Below are 23995 nucleotides of genomic sequence, written 5' to 3' on the forward strand. Positions count from 1 at the left end.
GAGAGAGGGGGAACACTGGGGAATGGGGAGAGAGAGGGGAATACTGGGGAATGGGGGAGAGAGGGGGAGTACTGGGGAATGGGGGAGAGAGGGGGAATACTGGGGAATGGGGGAGAGAGAGGGGAACACTGGGGAATGAGGAGAGAGGGGGAACACTGGGGAATGGGGAGAGAGGGGGAACACTGGGGAATGGGGGAGAGAGGGGGAACACTGGGGAATGGGGGAGAGAGAGGGAACACTGGGGAATGGGGGAGAGCGGGGGAGTACTGGGGAATGGGGGAGAGAGGGGGAATACTGGGGAATGGGGGAGAGAGAGGGGAACACTGGGGAATGGGGAGAGAGGGGGAACACTGGGGAATGGGGAGAGAGAGGGGAACACTGGGGAATGGGGGAGAGAGGGGGAACACTGGGGAATGGGGGAGAGAGAGGGAACACTGGGGAATGGGGGAGAGCAGGGGAGTACTGGGGAATGGGGGAGAGAGGGGGAATACTGGGGAATGGGGGAGAGAGAGGGAACACTGGGGAATGGGGGAGAGAGAGGGGAACACTGGGGAATGGGGGAGAGAGGGGGGAACACTGGGGAATGGGGGAGACCGGGAGAGTACTGGGGAATGGGGGAGAGAGAGGGAACACTGGGGAATGGGGGAGAGAGAGGGGAACACTGGGGAATGGGGAGAGAGAGGGGAATACTGGGGAATGGGGGAGAGCGGGGGAGTACTGGGGAATGGGGGAGAGAGGGGGAATACTGGGGAATGGGGGAGAGAGAGGGGAACACTGGGGAATGGGGAGAGAGGGGGAACACTGGGGAATGGGGAGAGAGGGGGAACACTGGGGAATGGGGAGAGAGGGGGAATACTGGGGAATGGGGGAGAGAGGGGGGAGTACTGGGGAATGGGGGAGAGAGGGGGGAATATTGGGGAATGGGGGAGAGAGAGGGGAATAGTGGGGAATGGGGGAGAGAGGGAACACTGGGGAATGGGGGAGAGAGAGGGGAATACTGGGAAATGGGGGGAGAGAGGGGGGAATACTGGGGGGATGGTGGAGAAATGGAATAATGGTGAATGGGGGAGAGGGGGAATTTTGCGGTATGTGGGAGAGAGGGAATATTGGGGAATGGGGGAGAGGGGGAATACTGGGAAATGGATGAGAGATGGAATACTGAGGAGTTGGGGAGAGAGGGGGAACACTACGGAATGGGGAAGAGAGGGGGAATACTGGGGAATTGGGGGGGAAGGGAATACTGGGTAACAGGGGAGAGGGGGAATACTGGGGAATGGGGAAAGAGGGGGAATATTGGGGAGAGGGAATACTGGGAAAAGGGGGAGAGAGGGAATACTGGGGAATGGGGAGAGAGGGGGAATACTGGGGAATGGGGAGAGAGGGAATACTGAGGGGATGGTGGAGAAAGGGAATAATGGCGAATGGGGGAAAGAGGGAATATTGGGGAATGGGGGAGAGTGGGAATACTGGGGAATGGAGGAGAGAGGGAATACTGAGAAGTTGGGGATAGAGGGGGAATACTAGGGAATGGGGAAGAGGGGGGAATACTGGGGAATTGGGGGGGAAGGAAATACTGGGGAACAGGGGAGAGGGGGAATACTGGGGAATGGGGAAAGAGGGAGAATGGGGAGAGGGAATACTGGGGAACGGGGAGAGAGGGATAATACTGGGGAATGGGGGAGAGAGAGGGCAACACTGGGGAATGGGGAGAGAGGGGGAACACTGGGGAATGGGGAGAGAGGGGGAACACTGGGGAATGGGGGAGAGAGGGGGAACACTGGGGAATGGGGGAGAGCAGGGGAGTACTGGGGAATGGGGGAGAGAGGGGGAATACTGGGGAATGGGGGAGAGAGAGGGAACACTGGGGAATGGGGGAGAGAGAGGGGAACACTGGGGAATGGGGGAGAGAGGGGGGAACACTGGGGAATGGGGGAGAGAGAGGGAACACTGGGGAATGGGGGAGAGAGAGGGGAACACTGGGGAATGGGGAGAGAGAGGGGAATACTGGGGAATGGGGGAGAGCGGGGGAGTACTGGGGAATGGGGGAGAGAGGGGGAATACTGGGGAATGGGGGAGAGAGAGGGGAACACTGGGGAATGGGGAGAGAGGGGGAACACTGGGGAATGGGGAGAGAGGGGGAACACTGGGGAATGGGGAGAGAAAACACTGGGGAATGGGGGAGAGAGGGGGAATACTGGGGAATGGGGGAGAGAGGGGGAGTACTGGGGAATGGGGGAGAGAGGGGGGAATATTGGGGAATGGGGGAGAGAGAGGGGAATAGTGGGGAATGGGGGAGAGAGGGAACACTGGGGAATGGGGGAGAGAGAGGGGAATACTGGGAAATGGGGGGAGAGAGGGGGGAATACTGGGGGGATGGTGGAGAAATGGAATAATGGTGAATGGGGGAGAGGGGGAATTTTGGGGTATGTGGGAGAGTTGGAATATTGGGGAATGGGGGAGAGGGGGAATACTGGGAAATGGATGAGAGATGGAATACTGAGGAGTTGGGGAGAGAGGGGGAACACTACGGAATGGGGAAGAGAGGGGGAATACTGGGGAATTGGGGGGGAAGGGAATACTGGGTAACAGGGGAGAGGGGGAATACTGGGGAATGGGGAAAGAGGGGGAATATTGGGGAGAGAGGGAATACTGGGAAAAGGGGAGAGAGGGAATACTGGGGAATGGGGAGAGAGGGGGAATACTGGGGAATGGGGAGAGAGGGAATACTGAGGGGATGGTGGAGAAAGGGAATAATGGCGAATGGGGGAAAGAGGGAATATTGGGGAATGGGGGAGAGTGGGAATACTGGGGAATGGAGGAGAGAGGGAATACTGAGAAGTTGGGGATAGAGGGGGAATACTAGGGAATGGGGAAGAGGGGGGAATACTGGGGAATTGGGGGGGAAGGAAATACTGGGGAACAGGGGAGAGGGGGAATACTGGGGAATGGGGAAAGAGGGAGAATGGGGAGAGGGAATACTGGGGAACGGGGAGAGAGGGATAATACTGGGGAATGGGGAAGAGAGGGAGGAATACTGGGGAATGGGGGAGAGAGGGAATACTGGGGAATGGGGGGAGAGAGGGAATACTGGGGAATGGGGGAGAGAGGGGGAATACTGGGGAAAGAGGGAATACCAGGGAATGGGGGAGAGAGAGGGAATACAGGGAAATGGGGAGAGAATGAATACTGGGGAATGGAGGAGAGTGGGGGGAATACTGGGGAATGGGGGAGAGTGGGGGGAATACTGGGGAATGGGGAGAGAGGGAATACTGAGGGGATGGTGGAGAAAGGGAATAATGGCGAATGGGGGAGAGAGGGAATTTTGGGGTATGTTGGAGAGAGGGAATATCGCAGAATGGGGGAGAGAGGAAATACTGGGGAATGGAGGAGAGAGGGAATACTGAGGAGTGGGGGAGAGAGGGGGAATACTAGGGAATGGGGGAAGAGAGGGGGAATACTGGGCAATTGGGGGGGAAGGGAATACTGGGGAACGGGAGAGTAATACTGGGGAATGGGGAGAGAGGGGGAATATTGGGGAGAGAGGGAATACTGGGGAATAGGGGAGAGACGGGGAATGGAGGAGAGGGAATACTGGGGAACGGGGGGAGTGAGGGGGAATACTGGGGAATGGGGGTGAGAGGGGGAATACTGGAGAATGGGAAGAGAGGGGGTATACTAGGGAATGGGGGAAGACAGGGGGGATACTGGGGAATTAGGGGGAAAGAGAATACTGGGGAACAGGGGAGAGGGGGAATACTGGGGAATGGGGAAAGAGGGGGAATATTGGGGAGAGAGGGAATACTGGGAAAAGGGAGAGAGAGGGAATACTGGGGAATGGGGAGAGAGGAGAAATACTGGGGAATGGGGAGAGAGGGAATACTGAGGGGATGGTGGAGAAAGGGAATAATGGCGAATGGGGGAAAGAGGGAATATTGGTGAATGGGGGAGAGTGGGAATACTGGGGAAAGAGGGGGAATATTGGGGCGAGGGAATACTGGGGAAAGGGGGAGAGAGGGAATACTGGGGAATGGGGAGAGACGGGGAATGGGGGGAGAGGGAATACTGGGGAATGGGGAGAGAGGGGTAATACTGGGGAATGGGGAAGAGAGGGGGGAATACTGTGGAATGGGGGAGAGAGGGAATACTGGGAAATGGGGGGGAGAGAGGAAATACTGGGGAATGGGGGGGAGAGGGGGAATACCGGGGAATGGGGGGAAGAGGGGGAATGCCGGGGAATGGGGGAGAGGGGGGAATACTGGGGAATGGGGGAGAGAGGGGGAATACTGGAGAATGGGGAAGAGAGGGGGGAATACTGGGGAACGGGGAGAGAGGGGTAATACTGGGGAATGGGGAAGAGAGGGGGGAATACTGGGGAATGGGGGAGAAAGGGAATACTGGGGAATGGGGGGGAGAGAGGGAATACTGGGGAATGGAGGAAGAGGGGGAATGCCAGGAAATGGGGGCGGGGGGGAATACTGGGGAATGGGGGAGAGAGGGGGAATACTGGGGAATGGGGGAGAGAGGGGGGAATACTGGGGAATGGGGGAAGAGAGGGGGAATACTGGTGAATTGGGAGGGAAAGGGAATACTGGGGAACAGGGGAGTGGGGAATACTGGGGAATGGGGAAAGAGGGGGAATACTTGGGAATGGGGAGAGAGGGAATACTGAGGGGATGGTGGAGAAATGGAATAATGGCGAATGGGGGAGAGAGGGAATATTGGGGAATGGGGGAGTGTGGGAATACTGGGGAATGGAGGAGAGAGGAAATACTGAGAAGATGGGGAGAGAGGGGGAATACTAGGGAATGGGGGAAGAGAGGGGGAATCCTGGGGAATTGGGGGGGAAAGGGAATACTGGGGAACAGGGGAGAGGGGGAATACTGGGGAATGGGGAAAGAGGGGGAATATTGGGGAGAGAGGGAATACTCGGGAATGGGGGAGAGACGGGGAATGGGGGGAGAGGGAATACTGGGGAACGGGGAGAGAGGGGGAATACTGGAGAATGGGGAAGAGGGGGGAATACTGGGGAATGGGGAGAGAGGGAATACTGGGGAATGGGGGGGAGAGAGGGAATACTGGGGAATGGGGGAGAGAGGGGGAATACAGGAAAATGGGGGAGAGAATGAATACTGGGGAATGGAGGAGAGTGGGTGGAATACTGGGGAATGGGGGAGAGTGGGGGGAATACTGGGGAATGGGGGAGAGGGAATACTGAGGAGATGGTGGAGAAAGGGAATAATGGCGAATGGGAGAGAGAGGGAATTTTGGGGTATGTTGGAGAGAGGGAATACTGGGGAATGGGGAGAGTGGGAATACTGGGGAATGGAAGAGAGAGGGAATACTGAGGAGTTGGGGACAGAGGGGGAATACGAGGGAATGCGGGTAGAGAGGGGGTGTACTGGGGAAAGGGGGCTAAAGGGAATACTGGGGAACAGGGGAGAGAGGGAGAATACTGGGGAATGGGGAAAGAGGGGGAATATTGGGGAGAGTGGGAATACTGGGGAATGGGGGAAAGACGGGGAATGGGGGGGAGAGGGAATACTGGGGACTGGGGAGTAGAGAGGGAATACTGGGGAATGGGGGGGAGAGAGGGAATACTGGGGAATGGGGGAGAGGGGGAATGCTGGGGAATGGGGGAGAGGGGGGAATACTGGGGAAAGAGGGAATACCGGGGAAAAAGGGGGAAACAGGAGAATGGGGGAGAGAAGGAATACTGGGGAATGTAGGAGAGTGGGGGGAATACTGGGGAATGGGGGAGAGAGGGAATACTGGGGAATGGGGGAGAGTGGGGGGAATACTGGGGAATGGAGGAGAGTGGGGGGAATGAGGGAGAGTGGGGGGAATACTGGGGGATGGGGGAGAGAGGGAAACTGGGTGAATATGGAAAGTTTGGGAACATGTACAGGGAGAAGCCAAGGAAACTGTGTCAGGGTGGAATGCTGGGTGAGAATGAGTGCTGGAATGGGACAGGACTTGGGGCGGGAGGCGGGGTGGGGGGGGGGGGGGAGGGAGTCTGACCCCACCTACAGACCCTGACCCCTGAGGAAGGGCCAAGGGGGTGACCTACCGTGATGCACCCCGTAGACAACTGCAGCTCCGACAAACCCCCCCAAGGTCTGGAAGAACATGTAAAAGGGCAACTTCTTCCATTGGAACCGGCCAAGAAGGCACAGACTGAAGGACACGGCCGGATTCAGGTGGCCCCCTGCAGGACAACAACAACAACAACAACAACAGTGTGCATTCACATAGCCCCTTTCACATCAACAGAGAGAGAGAGGAAGAGAGACAGGAAGTGATAGGGGGCTGGAGGGGGTGACAGAGATAGGGAGGGGGTGTAGGGGGCTGGAGGGGGTGACAGAGATAGGGAGGGGGTATAGGGGCTGGAGGGGGTGACAGAGATAGGGAGGGGGTGTAGGGGCTGGAGGGGGTGACAGAGATAGGGAGGGCGTGTAGGGGCTGGAGGGGGTGACAGAGATAGGGAGGGGGTGTAGGGTCTGGAGGGGGTGACAGAGATAGGGAGGGGGTGTAGGGGCTGGAGGGGGTGACAGAGATAGGGAGGGTGTGTAGGGGCTGGAGGGGGGACAGAGGGCTGGAGGGGGTGACAGAGATAGGGAGGGGGTTTAGGGGCTGGAGGGGGTGACAGAGATAGGGAGGGGTTGTAGGGGCTGGAGGGGGTGACAGAGATAGGGAGGGGGTATAGGGGCTGGAGGGGGTGACAGAGATAGGGAGGGGGTGTCGGGGCTGGAGGGGGTGACAGAGATAGGGAGGGTGTGTAGGGGCTGGAGGGGGTGACAGAGATAGGGAGGGGGTGTAGGGGCTGGAGGGGGTGACAGAGATAGGGAGGGGGTGTAGGGGCTGGAGGGGGTGACAGAGATAGGGAGGGGGTGTAGGGGGCTGGAGGAGGTGACAGAGATAGGGAGGGGGTGACTGAAATAGGGAGGGTATGGAGGGGGTGACAGATAGGGAGGGGGTGACAGAGATAGGGAGGGGCTTGAGGAGGTGACAGAGATAGGGAGGGGGTGTAGGGGCTGGAGGGGGTGACAGAGATAGGGAGGGGGTGACAGAGAAAGGGAGGAGTGACAGGGATAGGGAGGGGGTGACAGTGATAGGGAGGGAGTCTGTAACTCCCTCTGGGGTATCTGTTATTCTGTATATACCCCACCCCGAACCCCTCGATTAGATTCCGGTCTGTAACTCCCTCCCGGGTATCTGTTATTCTGTATATAACCCCCACCCTGAACCCCTCGATTAGATTCCAGTCTGTAACTCCCTCCTGGGGCATCTGTTATTCTGTATATAACCCACCCCGAACCCCTCGATTAGATTCCAGTCTGTAACTCCCTCCCGGGGTATCTGTTATTCTGTATATAACCCACCCCGAACCCCTCGATTAGATTCCAGTCTGTAACTCCCTCCCGGGGTATCTGTTATTCTGTATATAACCCACCCCAAACCCCACGATTAGATTCCGGTCTGTAACTCCCTCCCGGGTATCTGTTATTCTGTATATACCCCACCCCGAACCCCTCAATTAGATTCCAGTCTGTAACTCCCTCCCGGGTATCTGTTATTCTGTATATAACCCACCCCAAACCGCTCGATTAGAGTCCGGTCTGTAACTCCCTCCCGGGTATCTGTTATTCTGTATATAACCCACCCCAAACCGCTCGATTAGAGTCCGGTCTGTAACTCCCTCCCGGGTATCTGTTATTCTGTATATAACCCACCCCAAACCGCTCGATTAGAGTCCGGTCTGTAACTCCCTCCCGGGTATCTGTTATTCTGTATGTAACCCACCCCGAACCCCTCGATTAGATTCTGGTCTGTAACTCCCTCCCAGGTATTTGTTATTCTGTATATAACCCCCACCCTGAACCCCTCGATTAGATTCCAGTCTGTAACTCCCTCCTGGGGCATCTGTTATTCTGTATATAACCCACCCCGAACCCCTCGATTAGATTCCAGTCTGTAACTCCATCCCGGGTATCTGTTATTCTGTATATAACCCACCCCAAACCCCACGATTAGATTCCGGTCTGTAACTCCCTCCCGGGTATCTGTTATTCTGTATATACCCCACCCCGAACCCCTCAATTAGATTCCTGTCTGTAACCCCCTCCCGAGTATCTGTTATTCTGTATATAACCCACCCCAAACCGCTCGATTAGAGTCCGGTCTGTAACTCCCTCCCGGGTATCTGTTATTCTGTATGTAACCCACCCCGAACCCCTCGATTAGATTCTGGTCTGTAACTCCCTCCCGGGTATCTGTTATTCTGTATATAACCCCCACCCCGAACCCCTCGATTAGATTCCAGTCTGTAACTCCCTCCCGGGTATCTGTTATTCTGTATGTAACCCACCCCGAACCTCTCGATTAGATTCCAGTCTGTAACTCCCTCCCGGGGTATCTGTTATTCTGTATGTAACCCACCCCGAACCCCTCGATTAGATTCCAGTCTGTAACTCCATCCCGGGTATCTGTTGTTCTGTATATAACCCACCCCGAACCCCTCGATTAGATTCCAGTCTGTAACTCCCTCCCGGGGTAACTGTTATTCTGTATATAACCCACCCCGAACCCCTCGATTAGATTCCAGTCTGTAACTCCCTCCCGGGGTATCTGTTATTCTGTATATAACCCACCCTGAACCACTCGATTAGATTCCAGTCTGTAACTCCCTCCCGGGGTAACTGTTATTCTGTATATAACCCACCCCGAACCCCTCGATTAGATTCCAGTCTGTAACTCCCTCCCGGGGTATCTGTTATTCTGTATATAACCCACCCTGAACCACTCGATTAGATTCCAGTCTGTAACTCCCTCCCGGGTATCTGTTATTCTGTATATAACCCACCCCGAACCCCTCGATTAGATTCCAGTCTGTAACTCCATCCCGGGTATCTGTTATTCTGTATATAACCCACCCCAAACCCCACGATTAGATTCCGGTCTGTAACTCCCTCCCGGGTATCTGTTATTCTGTATATACCCCACCCCGAACCCCTCAATTAGATTCCTGTCTGTAACCCCCTCCCGAGTATCTGTTATTCTGTATATAACCCACACCGAACCCCTCGATTAGATTCCAGTCTGTAACTCCATCCCGGGTATCTGTTATTCTGTATATAACCCACCCCAAACCCCACGATTAGATTCCGGTCTGTAACTCCCTCCCGGGTATCTGTTATTCTGTATATACCCCACCCCGAACCCCTCAATTAGATTCCTGTCTGTAACCCCCTCCCGAGTATCTGTTATTCTGTATATAACCCACACCGAACCCCTCGATTAGATTCCAGTCTGTAACTCCCTCCCGGGTATCTGTTATTCTGTATATAACCCACCCCGAACCCCTCGATTAGATTCCAGTCTGTAACTCCCTCCCGGGGTATCTGTTATTCTGTATATAAACCCCACCCCGAACCCCTCGATTAGATTCTGGTCTGTAACTCCCTCCCAGGTATCTGTTATTCTGTATGTAACCCACCCCAAACCGCTCGATTAGAGTCCGGTCTGTAACTCCCTCCCGGGTATCTGTTATTCTGTATGTAACCCACCCCGAACCCCTCGATTAGATTCTGGTCTGTAACTCCCTCCCGGGTATCTGTTATTCTGTATGTAACCCACCCCGAACCCCTCGATTAGATTCTGGTCTGTAACTCCCTCCCAGGTATTTGTTATTCTGTATATAACCCCCACCCTGAACCCCTCGATTAGATTCCAGTCTGTAACTCCCTCCTGGGGCATCTGTTATTCTGTATATAACCCACCCCGAACCCCTCGATTAGATTCCAGTCTGTAACTCCATCCCGGGTATCTGTTATTCTGTATATAACCCACCCCAAACCCCACGATTAGATTCCGGTCTGTAACTCCCTCCCGGGTATCTGTTATTCTGTATATACCCCACCCCGAACCCCTCAATTAGATTCCTGTCTGTAACCCCCTCCCGAGTATCTGTTATTCTGTATATAACCCACCCCAAACCGCTCGATTAGAGTCCGGTCTGTAACTCCCTCCCGGGTATCTGTTATTCTGTATGTAACCCACCCCGAACCCCTCGATTAGATTCCTGTCTGTAACCCCCTCCCGAGTATCTGTTATTCTGTATATAACCCACCCCAAACCGCTCGATTAGAGTCCGGTCTGTAACTCCCTCCCGGGTATCTGTTATTCTGTATGTAACCCACCCCGAACCCCTCGATTAGATTCTGGTCTGTAACTCCCTCCCGGGTATCTGTTATTCTGTATATAACCCCCACCCCGAACCCCTCGATTAGATTCCAGTCTGTAACTCCCTCCCGGGTATCTGTTATTCTGTATGTAACCCACCCCGAACCTCTCGATTAGATTCCAGTCTGTAACTCCCTCCCGGGGTATCTGTTATTCTGTATGTAACCCACCCCGAACCCCTCGATTCGATTCCAGTCTGTAACTCCATCCCGGGTATCTGTTGTTCTGTATATAACCCACCCCGAACCCCTCGATTAGATTCCAGTCTGTAACTCCCTCCCGGGGTAACTGTTATTCTGTATATAACCCACCCCGAACCCCTCGATTAGATTCCAGTCTGTAACTCCCTCCCGGGGTATCTGTTATTCTGTATATAACCCACCCTGAACCACTCGATTAGATTCCAGTCTGTAACTCCCTCCCGGGGTAACTGTTATTCTGTATATAACCCACCCCGAACCCCTCGATTAGATTCCAGTCTGTAACTCCCTCCCGGGGTATCTGTTATTCTGTATATAACCCACCCTGAACCACTCGATTAGATTCCAGTCTGTAACTCCCTCCCGGGTATCTGTTATTCTGTATATAACCCACCCCGAACCCCTCGATTAGATTTCAGTCTGTAACTCCCTCCGGGGTATCTGTTATTCTGTATATAACCCACCCCGAACCCTCGATTAGATTCCGGTCTGTAACTCCCTCCCAGGTATCTGTTATTCTGTATATAACCCCCACCCTGAACCCCTCGATTAGATTCCAGTCTGTAACTCCCTCCCGGGTATCTGTTATTCTGTATATACACCACCCTGAACCCCTCGATTAGATTCCAGTGTGTAACTCCCTCCCGGGTATCTGTTATTCTGTATATAACCCACCCCGAACCCCTCGATCAGATTCCAGTCTGTAACTCCCTCCCGGGTATCTGTTATTCTGTATATACACCACCCTGAACCCCTCGATTAGATTCCAGTGTGTAACTCCCTCCCGGGTATCTGTTATTCTGTATATACACCACCCTGAACCCCTCGATTAGATTCCAGTGTGTAACTCCCTCCCGGGTATCTGTTATTCTGTATATAACCCACCCCGAACCCCTCGATTAGATTCCAGTCTGTAACTCCGTCCTGGATATCTGTTATTCTGTATATAACCCCCACCCCGAATCCCTCGATTAGATTCCAGTCTGTAACTCCCTCCCGGGTATCTGTTATTCTGTATATAACCCACCCCGAACCCCTCGATTAGATTCCAGTCTGTAACTCCCTCCCGGGTATCTGTTATTCTGTATATAACCCACCCCGAACCCCTCGATTAGATTCTGGTCTGTCATTCCAGCTAGGGGAAATCCAGGATTCCTGGTTTTTGCCAAGGTGTACCTGAGATCCCTCCGGAGATGTAGATTCCAAACGTTGCCCCGAGTCCAAAGCCGAGATTGACCGACAGGAATTCACCACGTGTCGTGTTACTGACTACCATCTGCGCTACAGCTCCACAGCCAAACAGCTGGCATAGAAAACAGGGAGGGAGAGAGGGCCTGGGAAGTTACAGTCTCATCAAAAGGAAGACAACTAAAGGCTGTTCTACAGAAGGTGGCCTGACCTTGTGAGAACCACGGTCCGACCGTGCCCACTCCCTCAGCACTAACCCTCCGACAGTGCCCGCTCCCTCAGCACTGACCCTCTGACAGAGCCCACTCCCTCAGCGCTGACCCTCCGACAGTGCCCGCTCCCTCAGCACTGACCCTCTGACAGCGCCCACTCCCTCAGCACTGACCCTCCGACGGTGCCCACTCCCTCAGCACTGACCCTCCCACAGCGCCCACTCCCTCAGCACTGACTCTCTGAGAGTGCCCACTCCCTCAGCAGTGACCCTCCGACTGCGCCCACTCCCTCAGCGCTGACCCTCCGACAGTGCCCGCTCCCTCAGCGCTGACCCTCCGACAGTGCCCGCTCCCTCAGCACTGACCCTCCGACAGTGCCCGTTCCCTCAGCGCTGACCCTCCGACAGCGCCCACTCCCTCAGCACTGACCCTCCGACAGCGCCCACTCCCTCAACACTGACCCTCCGACAGCGCCCACTCCCTCAGCACTGACCCTCCGACAGTACCCACACCCTCAACACTGACCCTCCAACAGCGCCCACTTCCTCAGCACTGACCCTCCGACAGTACCCACACCCTCAACACTGACCCTCCGACAGTACCCATACCCTCAGCACTGACCCTCCGACAGCGCCCTCTCAACCAGCACTGACCCTCCGACAGCACCCACTCCCTCAGCGTTGACCCCCGACAGTACCCATACCCTCAGCACTGACCCTCCGACAGTGCCCACTCCCTCAGCACTGACCATCCGACAGTACCCACACCCTCAACACTGACCCTCCGACAGTACCCACTCCCTCAGCACTGACCCTCCGACAGCGCCCACTCCTTCAGCACTGACCCTCCGACAGCGCCCGCTCCCTCAGCGCTGACCCTCCGACAGTGCCCTCTCCCTCAGCATTGACCCTCCGACAGCGCCCACTCCCTCAGCGCTGACCCTCCGACAGTGCCCTCTCCCTCAGCAATGACCCTCTGACAGCGCCTGCTCCCTCAGCACTGACCCTCCGACAGCGCCCGTACCCTCAGCACTGACCCTCTGACAGTGCCCACTCCCTCAGCACTGACTCTCCAACAGCACCCGTACCCTCAACACTGACCCTCCGACAGCGCCCTCTCCCTCAGCAATGACCATCCAACAATGCCCACTACCTCAGCACTGACCCTCTGACAGTGCCTACTTCCTCAGCACTGACCCTCCGATAGTACCCACACCCTCAGCACCGACCCTCCCACAGCCCACACTCCCTCACCATTGACCCTCCGACAGCGCCCACTCCCTCAGCACTGACCCTCCGACATCGCCCGCTCCCTCAGCACTGACCCTCCGACGGCACCCACACCCTCAGCACTGACCCTCCGACAGTACCCACTCCCTCAGCACTGACCCTCCGACAGTGCCCTCTCTCTCAGCACTGACCCTCCGACAGTACCCACACCCTCAGCACTGACCCTCCGACAGCGCCCACTGCCTCATCACTGACCCTCCGACAGTGCCCACTCCCTCAGCGCTGACCCTGCGACAGAGCCCACTCCCTCAGCGCTGACCCTCCGACAGTGCCCACACCCTCAGCACTGACCCTCCGACAGCGCCCACTCCCTCAACACTGACCCTCCGACACAGCCCGCTCCCTCAGCACTGACCCTCCGACAGTGCCCGCTCCCTCAGCACTGACCCTCCGACAGCGCCCGCTCCCTCAGCACTGACCCTCCGACAGCGCCCGCTCCCTCAGCGCTGACCCTCCCACAGCGCCCGCTCCCTCAGCGCTGACCCTCCGACAGTGTTCACTCCCTCAGCACTGACCCTCCGACAGTGTCCACTCCCTCAGCACTGACCCTCCGACAGCGCCCGCTCCCTCAGCGCTGACCCTCCGACAGCGCCCACTCCCTCAGCACTGACCCTCCGACGGTGTCCACTCCCTCAGCACTGACCCTCCGACAGCGCCCGCTCCCTCAGCGCTGACCCTCCGACAGCGCCCACTCCCTCAGCACTGACCCTCCGACAGCACCCTCTCCCTCAGCGCTGACCCGCCAACAGCGCCTGCTCCCTCAGCGCTGACCCTCCGAAAGTGCCCACTCCCTCAGCACTGACCCTCCGAAAGTGCCCACTCCCTCAGCACTGACCCTCCCACAGCACCCACTCCCTCAGCGCTGACCCTCCGACAGCGCCCACTCCCTCAGCACTGACCCGGGAACCGGGATGCACAGAAACCCTTCAGAGGTAACAGTTGGACTGATCCGAAGTTCTGTCCTTACAATCAACATGCAGACCCCCAGGAACTCTGCCAGACACTCTCTGAAGAGTTTGTTCTTCAATCGAAACGCATCGTGGACTTTGACCAGGATTGTGGCTGCTCTACCCATGGCTGGGTGTCCGGGATATCTCCCTCTCCTGTGTGACACTAACAAGTGAAGGGAACAGAAATGATATTAGACCGAGCACAGATTCCATCCCAACAGCTTACAAAATGCAAGATGCAATCTTCAGCTCTACCGAATTCAGACTGCACTCAGTGATGTTCCCGAGTTTGTCGGCTGGATTTGAAATGCACCCGATCTCCCGCAGGGAACGTTGTTAGCTCCTTGGTTCCTCGCTTGATCAGTCTCCGTGACAATCTGTCCTCTCCTCCTGCACCCCCCACCCCCCCCACCCCGGGCTTTTTAAACGTTCATGCCCCACCCTCTCAGAGTCGGGAGGTTGTGGAGGTTGGCAGAGAGTTTCTGACCCACGTTCTGGGTCAGGGAGGTGTGAGATTGGCCTGTTCTGGACCCCGACCCGGGTCAGTGATGGGAAGGTCAGTGGCTAAGGTTCCCCACCCACACTCGCCCCAGGGAGGAGGGGCTCACACACACACACACACACACACACTCACACACACACACACACACACACACTCACACTCACACACTCACACTCACACACACACACCCTTCACACACTCACACTCACACACACACACACACACACACACTCACACACACACACTCACACACACACACCCTTCACACACTCACACTCACACACACACACACACACACTCACACTCACACACACACACTCACACACACACACTCACACACACACACACTCACACTCACACACACTCACACACACACACTCACACTCACACACACACACACACACACTCACACTCACACACTCACACTCACACACACACACACACTCACACTCACACACACTCACACACACACACTCACACTCACACACACACACACACTCACACTCACACACACACACACACACACACACACTCACACACACACACACACACACACCCTTCACACACACACACTCACACACACACACACACACACACTCACACACACACACCCTTCACACACTCACACTCACACACACACGCACACACACTCACACTCACACACACACACACACACACACACTCACACTCACACACACACACACACCCTCACACACACCCTCACACACACCCTTACACACTCCCTCACACACACTCACACACACCCACACACCCTCACACACACACTCACACACACTCACACATCCTCACACGCACACCCTCACACACACTCTCACACACACCCACACACCCTCACACACCCTCACACACACCCTCACACACACTCTCACACACACTCTCACACACACTCTCACACACACCCACACACCCTCACACACCCTCACACACACTCTCACACACACTCTCACACACACTCTCACACACACCCACACACCCTCACACACCCTCACACACACCCTCACACACACTCTCACACACACCCTCACACACACTCTCACACACACCCACACACCCTCACACACCCTCACACACACTCTCACACACACTCTCACACACACTCTCACACACACACACCCTCACCCACACCCACACACACACACCCTCACACACACTCTCACACACACTCTCACACACACCCACACACCCTCACACACACACTCACACACACTCACACACACTCTCACACACACTCTCACACACACTCTCACACACACCCACACACCCTCACACACCCTCACACACACCCTCACACACACCCTCACACACACTCTCACACACACCCACACACCCTCACACACCCTCACACACACCCTCACACACACTCTCACACACACTCTCACACACACTCTCACACACACACACCCTCACCCACACCCACACACACACACCCTCACACACACACCCTCACTCACACCCAAACACACTCACACACCCTCACAGACACACTCACACACCCTCACACACACACACACCCACATACCCTCAAACACACTCTCACACACACCCTTACACACTCCCTCGCACACTCACACGCCCTCACACACACTCACACACACACCCACACACACACTCACACACCCTCAAACACACTCTCACACACCCTCACACACACACCCTTACACACTCCCTCACACACACCCTCACACAAACCCTCACACAAACCCTCACACACACACTCACACACCCTCACACACACAACCACATACCCTCAAACACACTCTCTCACACACTCCCTCACACACACTCACACACCCTCACACACACACCCTCACACACACACCCTCACACACACACCCTCACACACACCCTCACACACCCTCACACTCCCACCCTCACACACACCCTCACGCTCACTCACACTCACACACACACCCTCACACACACCCACACACACCCTCACACACCCTCTCACACACACTCACACTCACAAACACCCCCTCACACACACCCACACCCACACATACCCACACACACCCACATACACACCCTCACACACACACTCTCACACACCCTCACACACCCACACACACACCCTCACACACACACTCTCACACACACTCTAACACACACCCTCTCACATACTCACACACACACCCTCACACACACCCTCACACACACACACTCTAACACACACCCTCTCACATACTCACACACACCCCCTCACACACACCCACACACACACCCTCACACACCCACATACACACCCTCACACACACTCTCTCACACGCCCTCACACACACACACACACACACACTCACACACCCACATACACGCCCTCACACACACCCACACACACCCTCACACACTCACATACACACCCTCTCACACACACTCTCTCACACACACTCTAAGACACACCCTCACACACACACACACACTCTAACACACACCCTCTCACATACTCACACACACACACCCTCACACACACAGCCTCACATACATGCTCACACACACACCCTCACACACACACACTCTAACACACAACCTCTCACATACTCACACACACACCCTCACACACCCACATACACACCCTCACACGCACCCACACACACCCTCACACACTCACATACACACCCTCTCACACACACTCTCTCACACACACTCTAAGACACACCCTCACACACACACACACACTCTAACACACACCCTCTCACATACTCACACACACACACCCTCACACACACAGCCTCACACACACACACTCTAACACACACCCTCTCACATACTCACACACACACCCTCACACACACCCTCACACACACCCACACACACACCCACACACACCCTCACACACCCCCACACACACACCCTCACACACACCCACACACACCCTCACACACACACACTCTAACACACACCCTCTCACATACTCACACACACCCCCTCACACACACCCACACACACACCCTCACACACCCACATACACACCCTCACACACACTCTCTCACACGCCCTCACACACACACACACACACACACTCACACACCCACATACACGCCCTCACACACACCCACACACACCCTCACACACTCACATACACACCCTCTCACACACACTCTCTCACACACACTCTAAGACACACCCTCACACACACACACACACTCTAACACACACCCTCTCACATACTCACACACACACACCCTCACACACACAGCCTCACATACATGCTCACACACACACCCTCACACACACACACTCTAACACACAACCTCTCACATACTCACACACACACCCTCACACACCCACATACACACCCTCACACGCACCCACACACACCCTCACACACTCACATACACACCCTCTCACACACACTCTCTCACACACACTCTAAGACACACCCTCACACACACACACACACTCTAACACACACCCTCTCACATACTCACACACACACACCCTCACACACACAGCCTCACACACACACACTCTAACACACACCCTCTCACATACTCACACACACACCCTCACACACACCCTCACACACACCCACACACACACCCACACACACCCTCACACACCCCCACACACACACCCTCACACACACCCACACACACCCTCACACACACCCACACACACACCCTCACACACACCCACACACACCCTCACACACACCCTCACACACCCACATACACACCCTCACACGCCCTCACACACACCCACACACACCCTCTCACACTCACATACACACCCTCAGACACACTTTAATACACACCCTCTCACATACACACCCTCACACACACACTAATACACACCCTCTCACGTACACACCCTCACACACACATGCCCTCACACTCACACAGACACCCTCACACACACTCACATACACACCCTCACACACACTCATACTCATACACACCCTCACACACATTCACACTCACACACACACCCTCACACACACCCTCTCACACATACCCTCACAAACACACTCTCACACACACCCTCAGACACACACCCTCTCACATACTCACATACACACCCTCACACACATTCATACTCACACACACCCTCACACACATTCACACTCACACACACACCCTCACACACACCCTCACACACACCCTCTCACACATACCCTCACACACACACCCTCACACACACCCTCTGACACACACCGTCTCACATACTCACATACACACCCTCACTCACACACACACACCCTCTCACACACCCTCACACACTCACTCACACACACACACACCCTCACACACCCTCACACACACTCACATACATACCCTCACACACTCACATACACACCCTCACACACATTCACACTCACACACACACCCTCTCACACACCCTTACACACACCCTCACACCTCACACATACACACCTTCACACACTCACACACACACCCTCACACAGGCGCACCCTCACACTCACACACCCTGACACTCACACACCCTGACACTCACACACCCCCACACTCACCCTCATACACACCTTCACACACATCCTCACACCATACCCTCACATGTACCCTCACCCTCACATCAACCCTCACACACACACACCCACATACCCTCACCCTCACACATACCCTCACACACACACACACCCTCGCACACACCCTCACCCTTACACACACACACCCACACACATACCCCCACCCTCACACACACCCTCACCCTCACAAACACACACACCCGCACACATACCCTCACCCTCACACACACCCTCACACACACCCTCACCCTCACACACACACACCCACCCACATACCCTCACCCTCACACATACCCTCACACACACACACACCCTCACACACACCCTCACCCTTACACACACACACCCACACACATACCCCCACCCTCACACACACCCTCACCCTCACAAACACACACACCCGCACACATACCCTCACCCTCACACACACGCTCACCCTCACACACACACACCCACACACATACGCTCACCCTCACACATACCCTCACACACACACACCCTCGCACACACCCTCACACACACCCTCACACATACCCTCACCCTCACACACACACACCCACACACATACCCTCACCCTCACACATACCCTCACACACACACACCCTCGCACACACCCTCACCCTCACACACACACACCCACACACATACCCTCACCCTCACACACACCCTCACCCTCACACACACACACCCACACACATACCCTCACCCTCACACACACCCTCACACACACCCTCACCCCCACACACAAACACCCACGCACATACCCTCACCCTCACACATACCCTCACACACACCCTCACCCCCACACACACACACCCACACACATACCCTCACCCTCACACATACCCTCACACACACACACCCTCACACACACCCTCACCCTCACAAACACACACACCCGCACACATACCCTCACCCTCACACACACCCTCACACACACCCTCACCCTCACACACACACACCCACACACATACCCTCACACATACCCTCACACACACCCTCACCCTCACACATACCCTCACCCTCATACACACACACCCACACACATACCCTCACCCTCACACACACCCTCACACACACCCTCACCCTCACACATACCCTCACCCTCATACACACACACCCACACACATACCCTCACCCTCACACACACCCTCACACACATACCCTCACCCTCACACACACGCTCACCCTCACACACACACACCCACACACATACGCTCACCCTCACACATACCCTCACACACACACACCCTCGCACACACCCTCACACACACCCTCACACATACCCTCACCCTCACACACACACACCCACACACATACCCTCACCCTCACACATACCCTCACACACACACACCCTCGCACACACCCTCACCCTCACACACACACACCCACACACATACCCTCACCCTCACACACACCCTCACCCTCACACACACACACCCACACACATACCCTCACCCTCACACACACCCTCACACACACCCTCACCCCCACACACAAACACCCACGCACATACCCTCACCCTCACACATACCCTCACACACACCCTCACCCCCACACACACACACCCACACACATACCCTCACCCTCACACATACCCTCACACACACACACCCTCACACACACCCTCACCCTCACAAACACACACACCCGCACACATACCCTCACCCTCACACACACCCTCACACACACCCTCACCCTCACACACACACACCCACACACATACCCTCACACATACCCTCACACACACCCTCACCCTCACACATACCCTCACCCTCATACACACACACCCACACACATACCCTCACCCTCACACACACCCTCACACACACCCTCACCCTCACACACACACACCCACACACATACCCTCACCCTCACACATACCCTCACCCCCACACACACACACCCACACACATACCCTCACCCTCACACATACCCTCACACACACCCTCACCCCCACACACACACACCCACACACATACCCTCACCCTCACACATACCCTCACACACACACACACCCTCACACACACCCTCACCCTCACAAACACACACACCCGCACACATACCCTCACCCTCACACACACCCTCACACCCACCCTCACCCTCACACACACACACCCTCACACACACCCTCACCCTCACTCATACCCTCACACACACCCTCACCCCCCCACACACACACCCACACACATACCCTCACCCTCACACATACCCTCACACACACACACCCTCACACACACCCTCACCCTCACAAACACACACACCCGCACACATACCCTCACCCTCACACACACCCTCACACACACCCTCACCCTCACACACACACACCCACACACATACCCTCACCCTCACACATATCCTCACACACACCCTCACCCTCACACATACCCTCACCCTCACACACACACACCCACACAAATACCCTCACCCTCACACACACCCTCACACACACCCTCACCCCCACACACAAACACCCACGCACATACCCTCACCCTCACACATACCCTCACACACACCCTCACCCCCACACACACACACCCACACACATACCCTCACCCTCACACATACCCTCACACATACACACCCTTACACACACCCTCACCCTCACAAACACACACACCCGCACACATACCCTCACCCTCACACACACCCTCACACACACCCTCACCCTCACACACACACACCCACACACATACCCTCACCCTCACACACACCCTCACACACACCCTCACCCCCACACACACACACCCACACACATACCCTCACCCTCACACATACCCTCACACACACCCTCACCCCCACACACACACACACCCACACACATACCCTCACCCTCACACACACACACACCCTCACACACACCCTCACAAACACACACACCCGCACACATACCCTCACCCTCACACACACCCTCACACACACCCTCACCCTCACACACACACACCCTCACACACACCCTCACCCTCACACATACCCTCACCCTCACACACACCCTCACACATACCCTCACACACACACCATCAGTCACCCTCACTTGGAATCCATCCCTCTGACCAATTCCTACAAACTCCGGTCGGTCCCACAGGATGTTCCCAGCCCTCGGAATTGCAAATCCGCCACCCTGACAACACCAACAACAGGAACACTCCAGCCTCATCGGCCCGTCGTCTGATCTGAGGCATCTACATCCGTTTTCATTGCGATTGTGGTCGGGATGGGGGAGGGAGCTCCAGATCACCCACCACCCCCTGGCTGACCCAGTCTATCCTCACCTCCCCTCCTGCCCCGTCCCTGAAATCTCCCCTGAAATTCCTGGTCGTCGATTCCCAGAGAAGCGGGAGATGGCACGGGGACAGGGTGACCCTACTCACAAGATGGCCGCTGAGCCATCAGTTGGCCACTTGACACACAAGATGGCCGCCGGGCCACAACATGGAGAGAGAGAGAGAGAGAGAGAGAGACAGCAGAGCAAATACAGACACTGCCTGGGGGCCACCAGGTCGCCAGCACAATGCGCTCAGAACTCAGTTGACGAGTTTAAGGTGGGTGGGGGAGAGAAGACACGGGGGTAACATACACTGCTGAAGTGTCTGGGACCAGCCAATACCTTCAGCAGAGATGCTAACAGTTTGATACGGACTCAATACAGAGTGATAATAACCAGGGCTGCAGTAATCGTCCTTCTCAGGAATGGATTTCAGCACAGACCACTGAAATTAACAAAGGCCGCGCTGAAATTAACAAAGGCCGCGCTGAAATTAACAAAGGCCGCGCTGAAATTAACAATGGCCGCGCTGAAATTAACAAAGGCAGCGCTGAAATTAACAAAGGCCGCGCTGAAATTAACAAAGGCCGCGCTGAAATTAACAAAGGCCGCGCTGAAATTAACAATGGCCGCGCTGAAATTAACAAAGGCCGCGCTGAAATTAACAAAGGCCGCGCTGAAATTAACAATGGTCACGCTGAAATTAACAAAGGCCGCGCTGAAATTAACAAAGGCAGCGCTGAAATTAACAAAGGCCGCGCTGAAATTAACAATGGCCGCGCTGAAATTAACAAAGGCCGCGCTGAAATTAACAAAGGCCGCGCTGAAATTAACAAAGGCAGCGCTGAAATTAACAAAGGCCGCGCTGAAATTAACAATGGCCGCGCTGAAATTAACAATGGCCGCGCTGAAATTAACAAAGGCAGCGCTGAAATTAACAAAGGCCGCGCTGAAATTAACAATGGCCGCGCTGAAATTAACAAAGGCCGCGCTGAAATTAACAAAGGCCGCGCTGAAATTAACAATGGCCGCGCTGAAATTAACAAAGGCCGCGCTGAAATTAACAAAGGCCGCGCTGAAATTAACAATGGCCGCGCTGAAATTAACAAAGGCCGCGCTGAAATTAACAAAGGCCGCGCTGAAATTAACAAAGGCTGCGCTGGAACTGACAATGTCTGTCCCGAAACTATTATTGATCCTGCAATGATTACCATAGAGTCATAGAGATGTACAGCACGGACGCAGACCCTTCGGTCCAACCCGTCCATGCCGACCAGATATCCCAACCCAATCTAGTCCCACCTGCCAGCATCTGGCCCATATCCCTCCAAACCCTTCCTATTCATATACCCATCCAAATGCCTCTTAAATGTTGCCATTGTACCAGCCTCCACCACTTCCTCTGGCAGCTCATTCCATACACGTATCACCCTCTGCCTGAAAAGAATTGCCCCTTAGCTCCCTTTTATGTCTTTCCCCTCTCACCCTAAACCTAGGCCCCTCTAGTTCTGGACTCCCCCACCCCAGGGAAAAGACCTTGTCTATTTACCCTATCCATGCCCCTCGTGATTTTATAAACCTCTATAAGGTCACCCCCTCAGCCTCCGACGCTCCAGGGAAAACAGCCCCAGCCTGTTCAGCCTCTC

Source organism: Chiloscyllium punctatum, chromosome 28, assembly GCF_047496795.1.
Source record: "Chiloscyllium punctatum isolate Juve2018m chromosome 28, sChiPun1.3, whole genome shotgun sequence".
Classification (NCBI taxonomy): domain Eukaryota; kingdom Metazoa; phylum Chordata; class Chondrichthyes; order Orectolobiformes; family Hemiscylliidae; genus Chiloscyllium; species Chiloscyllium punctatum.